We start from the raw sequence: 8,873 nt of genomic DNA, 5'->3' as shown, positions 1-8,873 counted from the left end.
TCTCTCAGCTCAATTTACCTCACAGGGTGATGTTTCTTGGGAAAATAGGAGGAGGAAGGAGTAGCAGATATGTTCACTGTCTTCAAACTTGAAATTTGAAAGTTTCAAATGGTAGGACATAAGGTGATTCTGAATGAAATGACTAGAATTCTGTAATTAAAACAGGGTGAGATGGGTGAGATTAGATAGGTAGATAGATGATTGATAGATGATTGATAGACAGACAGACGGATGGATGGACAGATGGACAGATGGATAGATATATATGATGGATGGATGGACAGACAGACAGACGGACAGACAGACAGATGATTGATAGATGATTGATAGACGGATGGACAGATGGACAGACGGATAGATGGATACACTAGATAGATGATGGATGGATGGATGGATGGATGGATGGATGGATGGATGGACGGACTGATGGATAGACAGACATGGACAGACAGGCAGATCGATCCGTTATAATCTGTTTAGGAAATTCTACAGCACAACCTAACCATGAAGAATGGGCGTCTGAATAGCTGCACAACCAATCTCTATACATGTTCTCACTTAGTTTTACCAAGAAATAAAATATTTATTGGGAAATGTATTGATGTAATAATGTTGGTGTTGGTATATTTTTAAATTGTTTTCTTCTCCTACCTGGTTTTGCACATGATTATTTGTTTCTCTAAAGTCACACTAAACCCTAAAAGGGTTAAAGGGAGTGTCTTGAATTGGACATGTGTTTCTTATGTTTGGAGACGGGTTGACGTTCATTAATCTTATTAGTGTATAATGAGGCTTCCTATGAGTAGTACTTTTCATGTTTGCCCAAACAGAACAGCAAGCAGTTTGGGCTGAACTTAATTTTCATTGAGTTTATTTTTCCAGTGAAAGGTAATATTTGGGGGGGGAGCTGAATGTTTTCTCTGATCCCCGGATTACTTTTTTTGCTGCAAGTCTGACTTTCCTCTGTCTCAGTTGACAAAATCCTTGCCAAGAAAAGGTAAAAACATGATCATCATAACGTTATGGGTTACAGCTCAATGTTTTACATCCAGCTTTTACAACCAGGGCGTGAAAGTGGATTTTTATTATTTCTAATAATATGAGAAATAGTTCTAATAATATTTCTAACCCTGTAGAACGCATGAAAAAAATTAAGTAAAGAAGGTCAGAGACTGCTTTGTCCATCAGTCTGTCTGGTCCTCAACATGCTAACTCTCTAAAATGAGAACAGGGACCAAATTTGGTGTTGGGAGAAGTTGTCAAAAGAAAGATCAGCTTTAAAAATGGGTTAGATCAGTACAGAAAAATATTTCTGTATAGAGCCCTGGTGGACCAGTTATTAAATTGATGTATTGCAGGCAAACCTCTGCCCATTGTCAGGAGTTTGATCCTGACAAGCTCAAGGTTGACATACAAGTCTAAGTGCTATTGCTATTTCAGAAATACTGTAATTCCCCCAGTGCGTCTCTATGGGAAAAGCTGCTGAAAAGCAACTCAAAATGTTACTGAATGTTCCATTCTAAATGTCCTTGCCTCCCACTCCTGGTCCAATAGTCCAGAAAGGTGGCTACAGCTAAACCTCTGCTTCCCAGTACATTTTTTAAAACTTCTGTTCAACCGTGTCTGATTCTTGGAAACCTCTTGGACAAGTTCCTGCAGATTTCTTGCCAAGGTTTTTCAAAAGTGGCTTACCATTGCCTCCCTCCTAGGGCTGAGAGAAAGTGACTGGCCCAAGGTCACCCATGTCTAAGGCAAGAATAGAATTCATGATCTCCCAGTTTCTAGCCTGATGCTTTATCTACTACAACATACAGGCTTCCCTAGTACTGTACACAGCAACACTGATCTCTACCTGATTAACTACATACACACACATACACGGAGAGGGAGAGAATAAAATGAACATGCCTTGATTAGTCCCCGGAGAGATGAAACACACACAAAACTAGGAGCAACGTTACTTCATTGCACAGAAGAAATCCAGACACCTTATAAGGCCACTGCTGGTAAGGGGTTGGAAGGAATCCCAAAAGCTGTGCTCTGCATGCTATCCCTGGCTTGTTAAAACATCAGTGGCAATTTAAAATAAAATGATTTTTTTTTCAACCGTCTTTGGCTGCCTGTTTAAAATATTAATGAAATTCGAGCAGGGAGGTCTTCAGGCAAAATACTTTAGTGCTAAAATTGTTACTGGACTCCAACCTATGGGTAGTGGTGAAGCACTATTAGATGGGGGTTGGGGGCAATGGGACCATTTCTGTCTCCTCCTTCAGCCTCAGAATGATTTATATTATAATAAAATTTAGACAATTGTGCTACTTATCATCTAAAAAGAGACAATGTTGAATGAAGGAAAAAGAAAGCAAAATAACTTGGATACTAGTTCTTAATGTTTCAAGATGACCATAATGGCTCTCTCTGGTGAATAGGGTCTGTTCAGAGAAGCTGAGAAGATGCCACCTTCTTGGAGAAAATAGAACAAGGCAGTGGGGCTTGGTGGAATCTGTGTCAAAGTGGGAGAGATTCAAGCCAGATGGTAATGCACCAGAAGCAAAGATGGCAGTTCCACTTTTTCTTCCACTCTTCTTCCAAAGTTGGGTCCAAAGACATCTGTGAAGGAGTCTGAAAATCACGGACTGCACCCACCTAAGCAATTCATTCTACAGTATGTCTCTTTGTTATTTCAAAGATGCAATAGGACATGGGAAGAGGTCCCTAGGCTATTATTTTGTATTCAGATTCATCAGAACGAATCCCCTCAAAATGTCTTGAAATTCTAGTGAGCTTCAGAGTGATTCTCCTTATCTAAAATTTGGCCCAACCCTGAAATAAAAAGATCAGGACACACAAAACATAACATTTAGGATAGTAAGGCAAAAAAGATGCCTATAGTATGAAGGTATTTTCTTCCTTTATGAAGAAGTATTCATATTTGTGATTTCCCCACCAACTATCTGACATGATACAATTCTGGAACAGCTTTACTACTTTGTGTAAGCTAGGCCCACCCATTAGCTTGAAGTCTTTTTGCTGAGGTAATGGCAGATCATTGTATTTGATTTTGACCCCATTTTGTGATTCTGTGAGGAATTCTTTTATACCTTGAGAAAGAGGTGGAAAACCAAGTGAACTTTTGAAGAAAGTAAATGCCAGTTCCTCAATTCTACTTAGCCATTTTTTTCCTGTTCAGTCACAAAATACAATTAAAACTCTGCTTTACTGTGGTGCTCTCAAGCAGTGAAAATCACCGTTATTTCTGGGCTTCAAAAAATGTTATCAAATATATTTTTATGAGATGATTGGTACTGTATTGTTATTCTTATTTTTCTTAATACTAATTATTGAACTATTGATTTGGTCATTGTTGATGATGATTTTGTTTGGCTTGATTTATTATATTAGTTCATAATCTATTTAGTTTTTTTGATTGATAAGGCATACAACTTTAGTAAATGAAGAAAGTTAATATAGAAATTAACAGAAAAATTTGCTTAGTTTATGCTTATAGATAATAGCAATTTGAAGTTGCCATTTAATATTTCTTTTTCCCTCCTATAACCATGGGATAAATTCTAAATGGCAATATACTGTATAGTAGCATGTTGCTGGAGACTCAGTACAAAATCATAAAGTACTGAGAATTAATTTGCACTGTATTTTGCTATGGATTTTTATTATTTTTGATTTTTTTCCCTCTGCGTTATTGCCTCCAATTTAAATCATCCTCAGAGTAATGAGGAAAAAAAGGTGATGAAAAGACTCAAATACCATGTTTCATTTGGATATACATAGCCCACTTGTGCTCTGTGTTCAATTTTTGCAGAAGCTTGTTGAAATTTTGCTTGTTTAGAGAACATGAAAAATGTTCCACAAAGGGGAAGTCTAGCATAGAAGATGCATCTAAGATACATGTATGGGCAGATCTTATAACAATTTTATTCTGCCAACTCTGAGTGGTATACAGGTCCCTAGTACATAACTAGGTTAACTCATACAATCAAGTGAAACAATGGCTAAAAATATCCCTATGTAACCAGGAGTCATATCTAAAAACATTAACAGAATAATAGAGTTGGAAGAGACATTGGAGGACTTTTAGTCCAAACCCCTAACAATGTTAATGGTATTTTGCCTCTATTATTATTGTTGTTGTTATTATTATCTTCCCACCTCCTGAAGTGTAGAAAGCTTTTTCTACTATTTAGAAAGAATTCCAAAAGGACACCATGTAAATCAGGACATACTGAATATTAAATGCATGAATGAACCAAGTTATTGCAGATTAGAGATGTGAAATAAATCAGCTTTAGATTTCAACAGGAGCAAAAGAACAGAGCATGCTACAATGGATTCCACTGTTGCTCAAATAATAAAGTATATGCCATAAATAATAAAGAAATGATTATGTTATGCCCCAAAAGTTGTATTTAGGAAAGATGCACCAGTATTGCTATGGTGTTAGTTATTTATGCAATAGAATGGAATGGAATGGAATGGAATGGAATGGAATGGAATGGAATGGAATGGAATGGAAAGGAATGGAATGGAATGGAAGTCTTTATTGGCCAAGTGTGACTGGACACACAAGGAATTTGCCTTGGTGCATACGCTCTCATAGTACACAAAAGAAAAGATACATTCATCAAGAATCATTACTTTTCTTCTGAAAATAATCTAGAACAGCAGCTAGAAGAGGAAAGCCCAAAGCAATATTTGTAATCAGTGGTAAAAAAAAGAAGAGTAAAAATAATCAAAGTCCAGTTTTTAGCTGAAAAAAGACATTAAGCCATTTATAACATAATCACCATTTCAATATCAAAGACACCTTGGTGTTGAGACAAATATTATTCTGCAAAATCCAGAACGACAAGCATGTCTTAAAATTTCATTTAAACATACTGTATATGGGCCAGGAATACATAACCAGGATTCTATCAATGAGGAAGTCAATCTCTAAATCACCATTGAGTGAGTCTCGGCCATTGGTGAGTCAACAAAATCCTCTCTACCTGGTCTTAGCACACACTTAGGTGATATTGGATAGTTTTTCAGATTTGGTTCCTGAGCTATTGAGTGTCTGTCACCATTTTGATTGGACCCAGTGACATGTTTTAGATTTGCATTTAAAAAAATACTTATCAGGGCAGCTGTGTTTTTAAAAATCACGTTTTATAGCAAGTCTGGGTACACAAATCCTGAAACATTAAGGAAAAATAAGAATTACAACAAATGGCAATTTTCCAGTGTTAAAATAAAATTAGGCAAGAAAACACAAATGGATTCTATTCGCACAGACCATATTTAGATTGATCAGTTCATTCCTATGCTGTTTGTGCCTTCAAGTCAATCTGATTTCTGGAGGCAGTATGACCACTTCCCTGCAGTTTTCTTGCCAAGATTTCAAAAGTGGTTTGTCATTGCTTCTTTCCTAGGGCTGAGGGAGACTGACCAGTCTCAGGTCACCCAGCTGGCTTCATGCCTAAAGAGGGACAAGAACTCATGGTCTCCTTGTCTCAAAGGTGCTTTTTCAAGACACAACTGGACTTTCTGGTTTTTCTTTAAAGAAGTTTCTGTTCTCATCCAAGAAGCTTCATCAGCTCATGGTCTCCTTATTTCTAGACTGGTGCCCTAATCACTACACCAAACTGGCTCTTCTATGCTACTCATGTGTAATTTGGAGTAGAATTTAAGGGATGCATTCTCTCAAACATATGATTCATTGGACAGCCTTGTTGGTGACCTAGTCAAGCTGTAAAATCCCCAATCCAGGATTTTGAAGGACACCGATTTACCCCCATCTCAACAAACTCCATAAATCAACAATGACCATCAAATAAATTGTGCTTAGGCTCAAGCATTTTTCTTAAGACTTAGGACTAGAATGCCAGATCCAAATCAAATACACCTGGAGATAGCCTGGATATAGCCAGCTGTTCCTTTTCCTTTTCAAACATGGAGTTTTCATTAGCTTCAACTATTTTGATCTAACAAAGTCCAATATGAAATATAAACTGCCTCATACCAGAAGCAGCAGAATTACTAGCTAGAACTGGAAGAAGACATCCACCATATGTATCTCTAGCCACCTTTGGGTGCTGCGTTTAGAATATCTACCCTTCCTTAAAATGCCTTGCCCTCATTATTATACATTTAATAAGATACAGAATTTTCATGGAGTATCTACAGCACCAATAAAAAACATCTGCAAGTCCATTAAAAAAAAAACTCTTTTCCTGCCTTTCTCTCAACTTAAGCTCCTGCTGCTGTTGTGCCAGAATTAATAAGGAAATACAAAAGTGGATGGCCCCATTTCTAGCAGTTTTTCATTGACCTAATGATGAAATGTCCTTCTACTTTGTAGATAAGGATATGAAAGACTCCACTCCCAATGCTGAAGGTTAACGTTTCTTCTTTTATGGCAGGGAAGAGTAAAATGAGCATTTGTGATTGTCCTAAAGATAGGTTTTCACAATTGTATCTTCTTCTTCTTCTTCTTCTTCTTCTTCTTCTTCTTCTTCTTCTTCTTCTTCTTCTTCTTCTTCTTCTTCTTCTTCTTCTTCTTCTTCTTCTTCTTCTTCTCTCTCTCTCTCTCTCTCTCTCTCTCTCTCTCTCTCTCTCTCTCACACACACACACACACACACACACAGAGCTTATTCAGTGAGTTAGTAATATACTGATTAGAACCAGATTTGCTGGAATTATGAGTCTAAATCGGAACAGCAACTGCTGTGCAAAGGATGTAAAGGGAATAAAATGAATGGTGCATTAACTTCCAACCACTGAATATTAATCAGCATTTCACAAAAAAGAAAATACAGAAGCTGCCACACTAAATATTTTTAGTGCTTATTGACAGTCTTGATTTCCTTCATCACTACACACACACACACACACTTTTGTTTTGGCGTCCAATCTGGATTCTAAAGAAAGTACAGATGAAAATCTATTTTTAAAAAAATGGGGTAGGGGGTATACTTTCAGAAAATAATGCAGAGTGTTGGAAAGTTGTCTCTCACAAAATGCTTTATACCAATCAAAGCTCTGTGTCCCTAACCAGAAACATTCCAAGCCTCAAGGTAAACAGAAATCTAAACTGAAATATGGAAAAGCACTTGGAAAAAAAATGAATGCACATAGTGACTCGTTCAAAAAATAAACTTCCTAACTACTTAAAAGTATATAAAAAAAAAAGGTACTCAGTGTTTTGCAAATGTTTGCTAAATGTAATTATGACATATTCTGCTTTTAATCAGAAACAAGCATAAAGCCCTTATCACTAAGCTATTCAAGATTTATGATGTGCCTGACACCAAGTTATACTTTTTCCCATCAATATTCTGGATGCTTTACCAAAAAGATGTCTTCCTATATGGATACCTGCTTGGTAATCTCTACCCATTGAGATCAACAAGACAAAATTGTTGTCCTTGTCTATTTAAGCCAAACTGGGCCATATTATAAATGTAAATAAACCAATGTATCATACTGTGGATTTGAAAGTTTTCTTGTTATAGATCTGCTCATAATCTATACAAGCAAACAGTAAATTCTAGTTCAGTAAAAGATTGTTCCCTTAATATATATATATATATATTGTCAGCTGAAGATATTAAGCATGTTTCAAACATATTTAATTGAGGAACTTAAAAATATGAATATATATGTACCAGGCTCATAGAAATTTAAAAATTGTACAAAGTAAAACATTTCATCTGATATTAAAAAAAACTTATCTCAAAAATGTGATTAGACTTTAACCTTTTTTTACCATAGTGGTTATCTATCCATTTCATGAAATCTTGAAATTGAACTCTATTCCAGAACGCATTCTAGAACAGGCATGTCAAACTGGTGGCCCGTGGGCCAGATATGGCCCAGGCGGGGGCTCCACAAGGGAAAAAAGCATTCTGATATGTCACGATACGGCCCATGATGTGATCGGGTTTGACACACCTGTTCTAGAACATTCTCTATAGTCTTCCTATTGCAGTAATTCACCATACTTTGGTTCCTCCAGTTATAATGCCTTTGAAGACAGAAAGATCTCTGAGATGGAGACAATTTTACTACTCATTCCACTTCTTAACATAGGACTTTATGAACAATGTTAGCTATTGACCTGATCCAATCACCAAAGTATGTTATGTGTAAGATCAGCAGGTTAATTCTTTGCTCTTCCACTTGCACAGAAATAATATATTTTTTTAAAAAAAAAGTTTTAAGAAAGTCAAAGAGATATGCTATAGATCCTTTATGACTGCAGTGGGGACCAATATTAGCTCTGTAGAAGAAACAGCATTTGGAAGTAATGAAAAAGGAGGTCCAAATCTAAAAATGCTAGACAATTTTTAGAAGCCTAGTATTCTGACAAATTAGCCATCAATAGACACATAGACATAAAGAACATCTACATACCGTGCAAAAGAGACAATCAACAAGCCAAAAAGGGAACAAATGAACCAAAATATTTCCCACCAGCAATCAACATCCAGATGAGCATAGATTAATTCCAAGATTAATATCAGACCAACAAGCGGTATAGAAATAAAATTATCTATCTATCTATCTAATCAAGAAGTAAACAATGCCCCAATTAAGGAACTGCCAAACAGTAAACAACCAATTAAATAACCTCTAAAACCACTCCTACCAACACTGACAGGACAAGCCACTAGAAAACTGACAGCAAAGCCCACTCATTATTAGCATTGATGATGTTACCTAGTTTGGGTAACAAAATGTCTGCAAGAAAATAACCAAGCTCAGAGACCAAGGACCCTTCATATCAACCCTGAGCTACAAATATTCTCCTTTATTGGTGAGACCCTTTTTAACTTGACAAATTAACCTCTATATTCAGCTCTATTGAGCC

This window comes from Pituophis catenifer, unplaced genomic scaffold (genome assembly GCF_029215685.1).
Source record: "Pituophis catenifer annectens isolate HBS135680 unplaced genomic scaffold, rPitCat1.0.hap2 SCAF_2, whole genome shotgun sequence".
Classification (NCBI taxonomy): Eukaryota; Metazoa; Chordata; class Lepidosauria; order Squamata; family Colubridae; genus Pituophis; species Pituophis catenifer.
Note: the sequence above shows the minus strand (reverse complement) of the source record.